Source organism: Oryctolagus cuniculus, chromosome 11 (assembly GCF_051225735.1).
Source record: "Oryctolagus cuniculus isolate XC-2025 breed Fujian yellow rabbit chromosome 11, ASM5122573v1, whole genome shotgun sequence".
In the NCBI taxonomy this organism is placed as follows: domain Eukaryota; kingdom Metazoa; phylum Chordata; class Mammalia; order Lagomorpha; family Leporidae; genus Oryctolagus; species Oryctolagus cuniculus.
In genome coordinates this window covers 16,299,591-16,314,750 of record NC_142877.1, presented here as the reverse complement: position 1 = coordinate 16,314,750, position 15,160 = coordinate 16,299,591, and the positions used below count along the sequence as shown (strand labels likewise).

Below are 15,160 nucleotides of genomic sequence, written 5' to 3'. Positions count from 1 at the left end.
ACTTTTTTTCTTTCTAAATCTTGGGTTTTTATTTTGATTTGCATTTTGACTAAGACAGGTAAAAATCCAACTTTCAGATAATGGGCACTAAGTTCCCAATCTAGTTTCTAGAACAAGACCCCAGTGGGCCTCCAAATGCCTGAAGAATTAATACCCATGAATCATCAGCTTGAGAGCATCACCAAGAATTCTGCAAGCTGAGTGTCCATACTGGATTGTTAAGGACTTCCGCACAATTGCACTTCCATGTAACTCATAAGAAGTAATTATTAACTACAAGACTTTGAGGACTCTTCCTTTGGCTTTTAAGGAAAGTCCTTGACTTAATGTCAGATATGTCCCTAAAAAATTGGTGCTTAGCAAATTAATAGAGTTGAGAGATGATTTGAATAACATTAGGCTATATTAGTCCTGTACTTGGCTACTCTTGAACATGCTAAAGCAATCCACAAATCCTGGGCAAAGGCTATTCACTGTGGCTGCATAGAGGTCCCTGGTGCTGTGGTCTGACATTCTATTATAGTTTCAAAGGTGGGTGAAGGACTCAGGTGGGTAGAGACCGATCAATCCTTCACAGGATGGAGTATCATGGAACCACTGCTACCAATTACATGGAAGTCATGAAATCTCAATCTGTGTTGCCAACTGTTCTTACTGCCATACTTCACGCAGGTACACAGCAGCATTTTATGGAAAATAACTTCCAACATGGGGTCTACTTGATAAAACTGAGAGGAGCACCTCTGTGGAAGAGTGATGCAATCACAGCTGGCTTTAAAAATAGCTAGGGTGTTAAAATGGAGGCACGCCAAGGGGACCGTGGGGAGGTGTGGGCGCTCCAGCAGGCATTGCACACCTGCAGACCTGTTGCCTTGGGGAAGCATCATCCTAGGGACTCTCGTGTGTGCTTGCAGGAAGCTAGTAGTGCTGACCTATGGGAAGACAATACTGCCCGACCCCACAGTGAAGGTGGGGCCCTCGCTCCTGAAGGGACACAGTGGAGAGCGAGCACCTCCCTATATCTTAGGTCCCAAATTCTAGCATCAGCAGCACTGTGCAGGTAATTAAAATGCAGACTGTGGAATCCCACTCCCTGAGACACCAGCTCAGTAGGTGTAGGTTGGGGCCTAAGCATCTATGTCTCTAACATGCTCCCAGGTGAGGCTTATGCTGCTGGCCTGGGACCTAGACTCTGACCCAGCCTGCATGTTTCACTCAGAAGCCACACCAATTCACCACCTACACCACTTTTGCTGGGCTTAATATCCAAAACCCAAACAAAGGTCCATGGAGCTATCCATGATCTGGGCCTTCGTTACCTTTCTGACATCATCTCTCTCTTTTTCCTAATGGATTAATCTCCACTTAGTTGAAAGGCAGAGAGTCAGACACTCAGAACAACAGAGACAAGCAGCTCTCCCACCTGCTGGTCTATTCCTCAACTTCTCACAACAGCTGGGACCGGTCCAGGCCAGTGCCAGGAGGCCAGAGCTCCATCCAGGTCTTCCACATGGTGGCTGGGACCCAGGTCCTGAGCTCTTACCTGCTGCTCCCCAGGCTGTGTATTAGCAGGGAGATGGAATCAGGTGCACAGCCAGGACCCCACTCCAGGCACTCTGGTGTGGGATGCGGGTGTCTCAGCAACATCTTAACTGCTGAGCCAGACGTCTGCTCCAACTTCACCTCCTGCCACTGTCCCTGTTGATAGACATGTCCCAGGCTCACTTTCTCCCTGCTGTTCCTCAAGCATATCAACTTGGTTCTCCTTCAAATCCTTTGCCATTGCTGTTCCCTCAACCCAGGAAGTTCTTCCCGCAAGTCTTCAAGTAGCTTTCTACATCACTGCATCCAGCCTCAGTTCAGAGAGGCCTTCCATAAGCATCCTATTTAAAACCACTCCTTTCCCATAGCCCCTCTCTTCACTTTCTATCTCTTCCCCTGACTTAATTATTTCACACTATGATTTGCTAATTTTCTGTTTCTTCTTCTGAACATGGACTCTATTTGGGCCACTGCTATATTCCCAATGCTTACAAAAGTATATGGGGCAGTGTTTTGGCACAGCAGGCCATACCACTGCTTGGGATGCCCATATCCCATATCAGAGTACTGGTTCAAGACCAGGCTCCTCTGCTCTGATCCAGCTTCCTGCCAATGCACCTGGAAAGTCAGGGTATGACAGCTCAAGTACTTAGGTCCCTGCTACCCAAGTGGCAGATCTGGATAGTTTCTGGCTCCAAGCTTCAGCTTGGCCCAACTGTGGCTGTAGTGGGCATTTAGGGAGTGAACCACAGGATGGAATCAATCATTTTCTCTCTCCCACATACACTCACACACAAACACACATAATTAATCTTTACAAAAAGAAAGTATAGTATCCACAGTAACTATTCAATCCTTGTGATATGAAAGATGAAATGACTGATATAAAAAAGTGAAGAAAGAACATCAGCAAATCAGACAATCTCCAATCCAATAAAGTCAATGGGGTGAAAGCATAAAGTTTTGAAACCAAGTCTTGGGGGCAGGCACTTGGCAGTGGCCAAGACACCACTTGGGATACCTGCATCCCATCTCAGAGTGTTTACATTAGAGTCCTGCTCTGCTCCTCATACCACATTCCTGTTAATTCTCACCCTGGAAGGCAGAGGTGACGGTTCAAATACTCGAGTCCCTGACATGCAGGTGGGAGACCTGGATTGAATTCTGGGCTCCTGCATTGCATCTGGCCATGTCTTAACTACTACAGACAACTGGGGAGTGAAGCACAGGCTGGAAGATCTCGTGTATCTGTCTGCCTCTGTGTCTCTTTGTCTTTCATATAAGTAAAAATAAATAAGTAAATAACCAAAGAAATAAAAAATCCTAGGTCTAGAAAGACAATCTATAAGCATGTGCATTCTATAAGGAAAGTTATTGAGCAGAAGTAGGTTGAATTGTGTCCATTCACGAGAGCTAATAGTGCATCTCCCTTCTCAACCTCACATTCAGTAACTTTATATTGATAGTTTGCAACCAGTCACAATGAGAATATTGACACAAAAGGAATTGGCAACAATACAAATCACAGCTTGTTCCTGCCAGAGAGCTGATTTATCAGCACACCCACAGATGAATATATTCCATTACTCATTTTGATAGCCTAGGCTATCAGCCTGTCACCAAGACCGGGGAGAGTTGGGTTAGCCACTCATTAAAGGAGAGAAAATGGGGCAACTCAGTAGAATCCATTGGGACAGACTGGAAGCCTTTATGCAAATCCTACTCCAGATGTTCATGGGGCTGAACATCCACCATGTCCTGCGTGAACAGCCCAGACCTAAACATGGAAACACATGCTTTTTTTGTGATCCATGTGCGCCCTTCCTGCTCCACTGTACCATGGGGAAAGTGACCCCATTCCTGAGTCTAGGGCCAGAACGTGTGAATCAGGCCCACGTTATTCAACCCGAAAGTCAGACCTACCAATGGATTTTCATTTACACAAGCCAGTGACTCTCCCTCCCTCACCTAAAATGAAATGAATATTGACTGTATAGTGCAGGTTTTAGGGAAGGTTATAAAACAGTATAAACCAAGTATAAGCACAAGTAAATAAAATACATACTCAAGGTCACAAGTGACAGAATGGAATGAGCAACAGTAAAAATTATTTAACTATTGGAAGTTACATGAATCTCTTAACATTTTTGCTTAAATTTTAGTCACACTGTCTTTTCAATTAAAAACTACTGAATATATATTGGATTTAAGCTTTCTACTCTGTTTATAAACTGTCTTCTCAGACACCAGAAAGTAGATATCTGAGATAAACCCACAAAGTAATAAGGAATTAAAATGGCAGAGCTGATTCAAATACCACACATTAAAGAAAAGACCAGAAAAATCTTATAATAAAGATTGCTGTAGCACATTAATTATAAGGTTTCAGATAGATTTTTGTAACTCAAACATAAAAATTTTAAATTACCTTCTCTTTTATTTCTATCTGTTATTAATGTCTCCAATTGGAGGACAAGCTGACCTTTAAATATGAACTAGTTTAGGAAAAAAAATGCCAAAATTCACACTTGACCTCTTCAAGAAGGAAACTCATTTTAGTCACTATATATATTTTTTCTTTTTACAGGTGCTTTATTTTTTTATGCCTGATAATGGCATTTACATATTTTTAAGCAAGCCAAAAGCGAACAAGGAGCACTGGTAGTCACTTGTTTTAATTGTAACTTTAGGCCTCTGAACTTCCTAGACTAAGAACCATGGAACATTCAAGACTTCCTGATTCCACAGGACCTCTGGACTTCTAGACCCTGGTGGGCGACTGCCTGTGCATGCAGCTCCTTGCTGGCCCTCCACCGACTCTCTGCAATCCCATAGCACCCCTGTCGTCTGAGCATGCAGAAGCTGCATTCTACTACACATCTTCAGGGGACTCAGAACAGCAGGCTGTTCACCTGCACAGTCTGTAGCATTTCACTACAGAGAGCCCAGAGGACTTTTCCCAGGAGCCCCTCCCCAGCTTACAGCCCTGTGGGCTTTTCCAAGCTTCCTGCCTGTTCCCTTTTGATGTCCATCTCTGTCCTGCTGCTCCCAAATTTCGAGAGACACAAATCAATCAAAAATCTCGACAAGCTCTTTTAGGTCTCTAATGTGATGCTTATAAATTATAGAGATATAAGCTGTTTTTCCACCTTCTTTGCAATTTTTGCTCCATTCTTTCCAGGCATTTAAACTATCTTTTGAATATAGCTAGAGCCCATTTAAAAATGCCTCCCTTCCTTCTCCTTTACAAAAAACCAGGAAATCTCCAAACAAACAAAAAACCCAAAGTTGAGATCATTTACTACTGTCTCTCTCTCTCAACAACCACGAACCTCTATGAGGCTGCTCATTCATTGCCAAACTTCATCAGAGAGTTGGCTAAACACACTGTGTAGAGCCCCACACAATCCGTTGCAATCTGGTTTCTCTCTATACCACTACATGCACCTGCTCTCAAATGAGCATGTCAGATCTTGTGTTCCTTGAACCAGTGTGCAATGCAGATCCCAATACACATTAGACTGCTGGAGATTTGGAGAAATCTTTAAGAAGACAAACTACTTGTATTCAGTATGAGTTTTGAAATATGCATTGGGAAAAATGGTTAGAGATGTTTAAAATTCCTGGGAGAGTTAAATCAACATTGTGGTTCACGTCTGTGCCAGCCATGCTTTGATTTCTAGTTGCAAACTGCCCTCTCTCCAGCTGGGGACTTGGAACACAAATTGTTCCTGGGGCCATACCATTTATAAGTACACAAGCATACATTTTTACATGGTTTTAATCATTGTGTATGTTCGATGGTGTCTCTTGGCTGGTTTATTTAGCATTATATCATAAGCATTTTCCATGTTGCCCAATAGCATCTATAATTACCATTTTAATGGCTGAATAATATTCCACTAATTGGACTAGCCATGATTTACTGAACCATTATCCTACTGCTAGGCATTTAAGTTGCTTCCAATTTTTGCTACCATAAATTGCCCTGCATTGCTACATTTGGATAAACTCCTTATGATAATTTCTCCTGCCTTAGATTACTGGGTAGAAGAGTACAAACCTTTATTAGGGCCTTTGATGCAATCTCCAATTCCTTCCAAAGGACTTTCCCGATCTGCCACCAGCAATTTGGAAAGTGCCTTCCTAACATACCAGTGAGAACAGGGAGATGCACTCTGAGTAGTATGGAGCCCTGGGTGAACAAGCAGCTGTGAGAACCGAGCACACAGGATATTTTGATGGACTGCCAGTCTGAAAGAGCTCTCTCTGATGGACACTTTACACAGCCCCCCGGCCCTTCTCTCTTTCAGTGACCCCTACCTGGAAATCGTTTAGAGAATCATTAAGAATGGTTTTTGTTGCAAGCGGGATATTGGCTCTACTACAAACCAAAGTCCCAGGGACTCTGGGAAGAGACCCTCCAAGTCTGTCCAGCACAAGTATTGTGAGCACAGGAATGCTTTGCCCTCAGTGAGAGCCAGTCAAAGGCCAAAGGCAACTCTTTCTGGTGACACAGATAACATGCAAATGGATTAGAGGAGTCCTTTGTGACTAACAGTCCCTTGAAAGTAGCCTGAAGTCACTGGAACAAGTACCCAGCCAGAGAGATCAGAAGCAGTGAGGCAAAGCTTAGGCATGGCACAGTGACCCTCCGTGCCCAAGGAAGCCCTGGGATCTACTAATGGAGCAACACTCGGGGTCTGGAGCCCTGGCCTCCGGTCCTAGCTCTCCCCGGACTGTCTGGTTTCGTGTTGACTCCTCAGCCTCACTGAGCACCCCGTCATCCAAGGAAACCGAAATCCATGCTCCACAGGCTGCTGTGGGACTGGGAGAGTCGGGGTGAGCAGCCATTTGCCTGTGAAGACCCGAGCTAGCACAGCCCACCAGGCTTGCAAAATCAACCCTGCGGCCTCACAGCCCACACCAGCAGTAATCCTGCTGAAACCACATCAAAACCTGCTTGGGAGTTGGCCAGGGGAGGCAGGCTAACTGTCAAATGGTGCAAGTCTCTGCAAAGCCACCACTCCGGAGAGGACCCACGTCCTCCCTGAGGCTCCACGTGGAAGACTTCGGGCCCCGGAGCCAAAGCTGGAGGATTGTCTGGGCTCAGAATTACGCCCGCATCAGCGCTCTTTGTTTCACATCACACGCTACAAATGACTTATTATTTTCCAAGTTAAATCAACCCCTGGAGAAAGTTCTAATCCTTTCCAGTTACATGAATGAGAAAGTTATTAACACCCTCACTCTCAGTGACCTGCATGCTAAACTGGGATAAAAATGCCTCCACGAGGAGCAAGATAACGTGACCATCACGATGATGACAACAACGAAGAACAAGAGCAAAGAGAATAATGGTGACAACTGCTCAATCTATGTGATGCACTCGCACTAACCCGAATGCAAGTCTCATGAACCTTATCTCACTGAAGGCTTCCCACTGCCTGCTGAGGTAGGAATATTAGATCCTGGGCAGGCTGGAAGCTGGCATGCTGTTCCTTAATCCTCATCACGAGGAGCAGTCCAACCAACGACTTAGTGGGACAGCACCTCTGCTAAAATGATTAGGGACCGGTCCTGCTCTGGGAGATCTCTTCACAGGACCAGAGCAGCATGGCTTGAGTTAACAACCACATTTACTGGACTCCTTGTCCCTGTCTTATCTGACCTATGCCACTGCATCATTTCCTCCCTCTTTGAATCTAGGGTTGGATCTGGTCAAGGGTACTATAACAAAAATAATTTCAAGTATGTGAAGCTTTCAAAAGGTGCTTGTGCATTTCTGCTCCCATTCTCACATCCCTGCTCCAGCCATGAGCACAAGCCCAGGATAGCAAAGTGGAGTCAGCTAGCTAAAGCCACCCTAGGCTATGCAGCACCAACAGACCTGCCAATCAGCCAGGCCCAGCTCGGTTCAACGGAACCTGCTAGACAAACCACAGAAATAAGTGTGTGCGCCATGGACGTTTTGTGCGTTTTGCTAGGCAGCAATACCATGGCAATACCTGCCTGATACAACCAGTTTCCTTACCTCACACACACTCTGCCCTTCATTTATGTTGATAACACACAGTAACTGTTTCAAAACAATTTCACATGGATTGTATCATTGATTCTTTAAGGAAACTCCATTAGGTGCCTGTTAACATCACCTTTACTTTAAACATGAAAAAAAAAAAAGGCACAAAAAATTTAAATCCCTTGCCTAGCTCACACAGCTAGCAAACTACAAGGACAGGACTTGAAGCTGGGTAGCTTGGCCTCTGAGTCCCACCCCTAACTGCTACACTGTGTCTCATGGCACCTTGAGACAGTTCTGTGAGCCAAGCTGTTCTGCAGGAATGGTTGCAACCTCTCCTTCTCCAAGCACAGTGCCTCCTTGGTGGGCACTGTTCATCCTAGCCAGGCCTTGTGAGTCAAGGGCCAACTGCTTCCCGTCTGAGCTCAGGGCTCCCTCCCAGGCTCTGATGAGATCCTGTGGGACCCGCGAACACCCTTAGGACAGGAAGTCTTGTGTCGGCACACAATCCACAGATGCAAGGGGTGAGCCACTGCGAGTGGCGAGTGCTCTTCCCAACGCAGCGCTCTGAAAGCTCTGGCTGACGAAGGGCTGGACGGGTGTCGCTCCCCCTCTTCGTGGAGGAACGACACAGGACCCTGCGCTGTTCTTTCATCTGCTCGGCCCTCCCCGGGTCTGCTGCTGGCTCTTCCCGGGTTGGCCACCGACCCTTCCACCTCCGTGGAAGGGCAGTTCCCCCTGCCACATTCCCCACTTCCTCGGGGGAGCGGCACACCGCCGGCCGGCTCTCTCGGGGGCTGCACAGGTGTTCCTCTTAGATGTTCCCGTTAGATGTTCCTGGTGCATGTTGTCTCTCTCCTCCTTTATAGTCCTCTTCCGCCAATCCTAACTCGGCTGCCCACACACCGAGTACGCTGCTCTCCTCCAATCAGGAGCAGGTCCTACAGTTTATTGGTTGAACTGGAGGCAGCTGCGTAGAAGCTGTTTCTCCCTTCTCAGCGCCATATTGTGGGAGAGCAGATGCATAGAATAAGTCTTAATTCCAGTAACTCAGTCCAGTCCGGGTTGCTCCCCACAGACGGGGCCAACGAGAAACCAGCTGGGGCCCTGGCTCTTCTTTTGCTGCTTCTCAGTAAAGCTCCAGGAATCTTCTACTGAGGCTTCCGGTGACCAAGCAGGTTACAAAGGGCCCTGTGTTTGCCCAGGTCTCACCGTCGCAGTCATCTGGGCCTTTGTGGGAGCCTCCTCTGGGACCCTGCGACGTCCACACTCACCCTTCCTCATCTGCCCTGCACGTTCACCCAGGACTCTGCCCCAGGTGGATCCAAGTCCAGCAATGGGTCCTCGAGCTCAAGCTCCTGAACACAGCACTCGGGTCCCCTGTGCATTGAGCAGGGTGGCCTCCCAGGCCTCAGGCACTGACAGTTGTCCCCAGAGCACGAGCTTTCTCTGCTCACACTCTGCTCCTGGGCCCAAAGCTTTTCCTTTCTGGCATGTCAGGTGCATCTCAGTGCCCAGAGGACAGGGCTGTGGGACAGAGAGGGACTGCACGGCCTTACGTGAAAAACCAGGGTCCTGGTCTGCCGGCCCTGTGGTCACAAGCCCCTTGTGACCTGCCTGCTGAGGTAGGAATATTAGATCCTGGGCAGGCTGGAAGCTGGCATGCTGTTCCTTAATCCTCATCACGAGGAGCAGTCCAACCAACGACTTAGTGGGACAGCACCACTGCTAAGATGATTAGGGACCAGTGCAGAGATGGTCTGCACTCTGAGCGCAGAGATGCAGCAGTGCGGGTTGCAGCAAATCCCAGGGCTCAGCCCCCAGAGCAGCCAGCGGTGCCTGGAACAGGGTGGCTGGGAGCTTCCTACACACCAAAGCGAAGGCCTGGGATAACGATGGCCGATTCTTCTGTACTGCCTTTATCACAGCACCTAGCCCTTCATCGACAGCTTGGATGCATAGGAGCGGCCCAGACTGTTAAGTATGTGCTCACTCATCTGCTCATCCAGCCAAAGTCTCACCATCACGCCCATTACACAGCAGAGAAAACTGAGACCCAGAGATGATCAGTACCTTGTCAGGTCAATCAGCAGTGAAAGCCAAGGCTCATCCTGTGGTTTCCGTCACTCCTCACCCCAAGTTATTAAATTAACTTTTCCTTGGTCATACGATTTGCTAAGCAGGGTATATTATGCTGTAGAAATTGAAAACAACTATTTTAAATTATAAAATCCATTTTCTAAAAGATTTATTTTATTTTAAAGGTGGAGTTACAGAGACGGGTAGAGACAGAGAGAAAGGTCTTCCATCTGCTGGTTCACTCCCCCAGAGGGCCACAATGGCCAGGGCTGAGCCAGGCTGAAACCACGAGATTCTCCCATGTGTGTGTGCAGGGGCCCAAGAACCTGGGCCACCCCCTGATCTTCCCCAGGTGCATTAGCAGGGAGGTGGATTGGAAGTGGAGCTGCCAGGATTCAAACCAGCGCCCATATGGGATGCTGGTGCTGCAGGTATGGGCTTTAACCAGCTGCACCACAGTGCTGGCAAAAGACGATCAGGGAGGAAGGGGAGTCCAGCAGAGTGGGGCTAGAGCCCTACCCACAGCTTGGAGGTCTCAGGCAGCCTTGCCTCATGGCTCTCTCTGCCTGGATGGGGGCTCTCCCTGAGGGCATGTGTGGAAGTGCTAGGAAGTGCAGGGCACAGGAATGACCCTCAGCCAACATGGGATAGGAAAGGGTGGACAAACACCCTAACTTCCTAAGGGTCCGCAAGGAGATAACCCCCTGGGCCACAACGGCGACTCTCCCATTGCCCACCCTGTCCCTCTGTCTCCTTCCTCATTTCTTCACCATTTTTGAGGATCTCCTAAGAAAACCACCTATACCCAAATTAGGATCCATTTCTGAGGAAATTTCAAGTAAGACGTGAAGAGATGTGTTTCCTATTAAGGAGGGGATCTGGGCTGAAAACACCACAGTGACTTAGGGTAAGTAAAGCACAGAGAACCAAAACAGACTGGGTCCCTGGAGTCTCTGGGAGTGGAGCAAGGTACATTGGTGGCATCATGCATAGGTTTCAGATATGAAGAAGATAGGATGTGTATTTAGGTGGTGCATGTAGGAGAAAGAGATGGACAGAAGGCTGGAACTAACTAACTTGGTAATTGCGAACTCAGCCAACAGAACCGAAGTAACGAAAACCAGTGAGTTCTGCAGAAATGTGCTGAAATGCTTGAGTGACTTTGCTCCTAGGGCTATTTTGAGGGCTGAGTGAGGGGAATCCACATGAAGCACCTTACCCTGCGTGCCACTGGGTCACAGGGAACCCCGATAACTGTTCATTATCACAGTCAACACGGCAATGCCCCTCCCCCATCATCCTCACCTGGCCACAGCACCAGCCCCAGCAGCTATGATGCCAGGTGGGTTTGTGCACAGAGCAGCCCACTCCTATCCTCCCCCTGCTCGGGGAGATGCTCTCAGCTCATGGCAAACATCTTGCCCACAGAGGGCCATCCTTCCTGGTGACCCACAACCAAGGGCAGACTAGCACAGGCTGGTGTTGGGTATATACGGAGGGGCAATGCTCAAGTTTGCTTGGTGATTCATGGCCCAAACCCAGCTCGCTATCGTTGTGAAGTTAGGGAACCCGGTCACGCTCCTTCCTTTCTGAATCGTCCATGGCTGCTTCCCTGCTCCAACAGCAGCTGAGCAGTCCCAACACAGGCCGTCTGGTCTGCAAGCCCGAAGGTACTGACTCCTGGCTCTTGAGGGGAGGAATTTTCTGATTCTGCTCTAAAGAGCTGTACTGTCAAATACGGTAGCTATTCGTCATACATGAGTATTTAGGTTTACTTCACTGAGATAAAATTACCAGCCCAGTTTTGTGGCTGCACTAACCCCATGGTAGCTGCATGTGGCTGGCAGCTCTCCTACTGGCAGCGTGCAGAACACCGCCATCACCACAGCTGCTTTGGAGACCACAGCTTGCAGGTCAGCTCAAAGTGGCCTTAGCCTGGCACCACGCGACTCAAGCCCTTCCACTTCTCTCTCCCTCGATGCAATCAGGTGTCCCCACTCTCCATCTCAGGCTGTTTCTTTCTTCTTATTTTTCCCCCCAAAGTTTTATTTATTTATTTGAAAGGCAGAGAGGCAGAGGCAGGCAGAGAGAGAGAGAGAAATCTTCCATCTGCTGGTTCACTCCCCAAATGGCCGCAAAGGTTGGAGCTGGGCTGATCAGAAGCCAGGAGCCTGGAGCTTCTTCCAGGTCTCCTATGTGGGTACAGGGGCCCAAGCACCTGGACCATCTTCTATTGCTTTCCCAGGCACATTAGCAAGGAGCTGGACTGGAAGTGGAGCAGCCGGGACTCGAACTGGCACCCATACGAGATGCTGGCACTGCAGGTGGTGGCTTTACCCGTTATGCCACAGCGCTAGCCCCTCAGGCTCTGATTCTAGGGACCCCCCACCAAAGATGTTTTTGTGCTGGTATTGCACCCATGATTTTATATCATTGCCTCTCTTAGGTGAGGCTGTGAGCTACTAAGACAGGAGAGAATGTCAGCTTCCCCCTAAATCCCCAGCCCTAGCACAGGCCTATCAGAGAGCAGCTTTCAATACACACACAATGAAGGAACAAGGTAAACAGATGGCCTCCTCACACGCTGAACCTTGGTGTCCAGCCAACTGCCCGGGGAGCCCCTTGACCCACTCTTACTGCAGATTTCAGGCTCGATTTCACAGCCATTCAGCCTTGCCCAGGAGTCCAGCTGTGACAGCTAATAGATGAAACCGTTCAATTTGCGAGCTCCGGCCATAAAATCAGCCGGATCTCGGCGGTGCGCCACACCTAGGTCCGAGTGCTCAGCTCTGCAGACCGCGCCCTTGCGCTGTCCACCCTGGGCGCCTCTGCCAGGCGGGAATGGGAGATGGCGAGGTGGAGGACGTGTCTGCATCTCCGGGAGCCCACTAACGAGGCCGTGCCTGGGAGATCAGCTGATGCTCATTAAACTAAGGCTCTAGTGGCCAGTTCCTCCCAGGTTTCAAAATTGAGAGAAAAGTCTGGCTTTCTAGACGTCTGCTTTCATCATAAGATGCTGCAAATCACATCTGAAGTGGGCAGGGGAGAAAGAAATCATTAAGTAATAACAAAAGTAGGAGATTGGCCTCTGAGCTAGGCTTCACAGGCATCGCGCAGCCCTGTTCTGCACGGCCTCTGAGCGGGGACTCCAGAGAGCGAGCCCTCCTTCAGAGAGAAGCTGGGTACTCTCCCCCACAGTAGTCTGGGCAATGCCTCCCCCGGGCTCCTGCACAGCCCCTGGGCCTTGAGAGCATGGTTTAACCACTGAACTGTCAGCAGCCACACTAAGACAGGTGCAGACACCCCCACCCCTTCAGGCCAGGGCCCTTTGTGAAGAGGAAGGGGGTCCTGGAGGCTTAGACATTTTCTACCGTGCCCCCGCAGACCAGCAGCAGAGACAACTCCGCTGCCTCCACCCCCACCCCCCACCCCCACCCCCAGCCATCCCCGGCAGCCTGATGCTCACAAAGAGCTTGTTCCATCTCCAGAACTGTAGCAGGGAGGCCGTCACCCGGTGTGGTGGTGAAATGGCAGGTCATGCACAGCCTTAGGTGAGAGCTGGCCCAGATGAGACTCCCTATGCCTCTGAGTGGGGCTCAAAGACAGCCCAAGAGTTCCCCTGCAGCCACGACCCCTGAGCCTGTGCCGAGGTCTCCTGAGTGTCCAGGGCCACCGATTTGTGTTGCTCCAGGGTGCACCATGAAATCTCTGCAAATGGTGCCTCTTGGAGGGGGGCGAGGCCCTAGCCCTACAGGTGCGCACCCGCCTCACCGCCACGTGGAATGCTCCTCTCCCTCTGCATCCGGCACAGCTTGGGCTAACTGACTTCAGAGTCACTCATTTTGTGGTCTCCCAACTGAGTCGCTGATGCACACACACTTCCAGGAGTAAAGTCCATCTCTGCAGACGCATCCACAGAGTCCTCGGGGTCAAAAAGATCTCACTCCGGATGGAGGGAAGAACACCCCACCCCTTGCGATTATGTGAAGGTCCTTGAAGGGCCCAGGGATTATTTCATTTACTGCAGAACACGTCTGCTGGCCGAGAGCAGACAGACAGGAGAACCTGTGCGTTTGAAAGCACTCAAGGGTCTACGGCACAAACCAGTTAGAGCCTTGCCCTTGCTCCTGTGTACAAAAACCTCAAAACAGACAACAACCTCAGGCCTACACCGCTCAGGCAGGGGGAAGGAGAGGAGGGCTCTAACCCTAACCCTAACCCTAACCCTAACCCTAACCCATGCTGCCCCCTTAGAAAGACCTCTCCCACCACTCTCTCATGTTTCACTGGCTCAAACTTAGTCACAAGGCCACATCCAAGCTGCCAGGTGGAGGGTGGGGACTGGGACATGTATTTTAAGCTGCTTACATCATTGCCAGAACATAAGAAGGTGAGAACAGACATTGGTTGGGCAACTAGCATTCTCGTCCATGTGGCTCATTGTTCAAAGGGGAGAAAAGAGCACAGAGGAGTGGAGAAACCTGCCCAAGGGAACAGCACAATAGGACCCGGAATCCAGAGCTTCTCCCAAGCAACAACCAACACCCTGTCCAGCCCTGCCCTAACGCCGCGCCGTCTGAACAGTTGAGGATTTTCACATGATCACTGCAGGCATCTTCAATCATTTGCTCCCTCCCTCCCCCACCACACACACACATGCACGCATCACACACGCACACACGCGTCACACACCACACACCCCAGCCTCAGAAAGACTCCCTTCCATTTCAATCACCCATCTGCCACTTCCGTCAGTCATGAAAAACAGTGGGTCAACTGGCTGGGAAGCGGGGGCCGTGTCGAATCGGGGGCTGGGCTAAATTGGAATTGACCAGTGGATTCATTCTAGCCATCACCCTGACAGCTCCGGCAGAACACGCACAGGGGCCAGGGCTGCTGGAAGGCAGTGTGCATGACAAAGGGCTTTCAGCCTCTGCCGCGTGCGCTTCTGTCTTGCTTCTGCAGTGACAATAAAGCAGAGGTCATCTCCTACGCTGCTCTGAGATCCCGAGGATACTTAGGCAAAGATAAGGCAAAAGAAAAAAACCAATTTCCTTCCAATATTTTTAGCATCTCAGGAAAACAACTACAGTGGAGAAAGTATTCATTTCTGCCACTGTGGCCAAGAATGACAAGGATACAAAGAAAATGCAAGGGGGCCTCACATGCGCAGTGAGAAAATAAGACAATTAAGAAACCCTGGGACACATGACTCCTCCAGCAAGTGGGCACACTTGCTTTGGTCAGGCCACGCTCCCTGGAAGGGCTCCCAAAGATTAAAGGCTGCTTTCCTCACTCACTTTCCAAATGGCTCTTCTGCGTGGACTGCTATGAGACTAGAAACTGTTCTGCCAGCTAAAAGCATTCTGTTAAGGAAAGTGGGGTGGGCACATGTGACTGTGAGGGACCAGAGAGGATACCTGGGAAGGAGACAACTGCACAGGACAAAAGAGATACAGGCAACGGAGTCACAGAAGAACTCACCATCCCTGCTTGCCAAATGCAAAGTAATCAAGG

At 49.3% G+C, this 15,160-nt stretch overlaps 1 protein-coding gene across 3 annotated transcripts in view; it reads right to left on the bottom strand.

Annotated features, from left to right (window-relative positions):
- The window catches only part of PTPRT (protein tyrosine phosphatase receptor type T), a 1,117,000-nt gene that overhangs the window by 558,350 nt on the left and 543,490 nt on the right, over window positions 1-15,160 (bottom strand). The window lies entirely within an intron of this gene.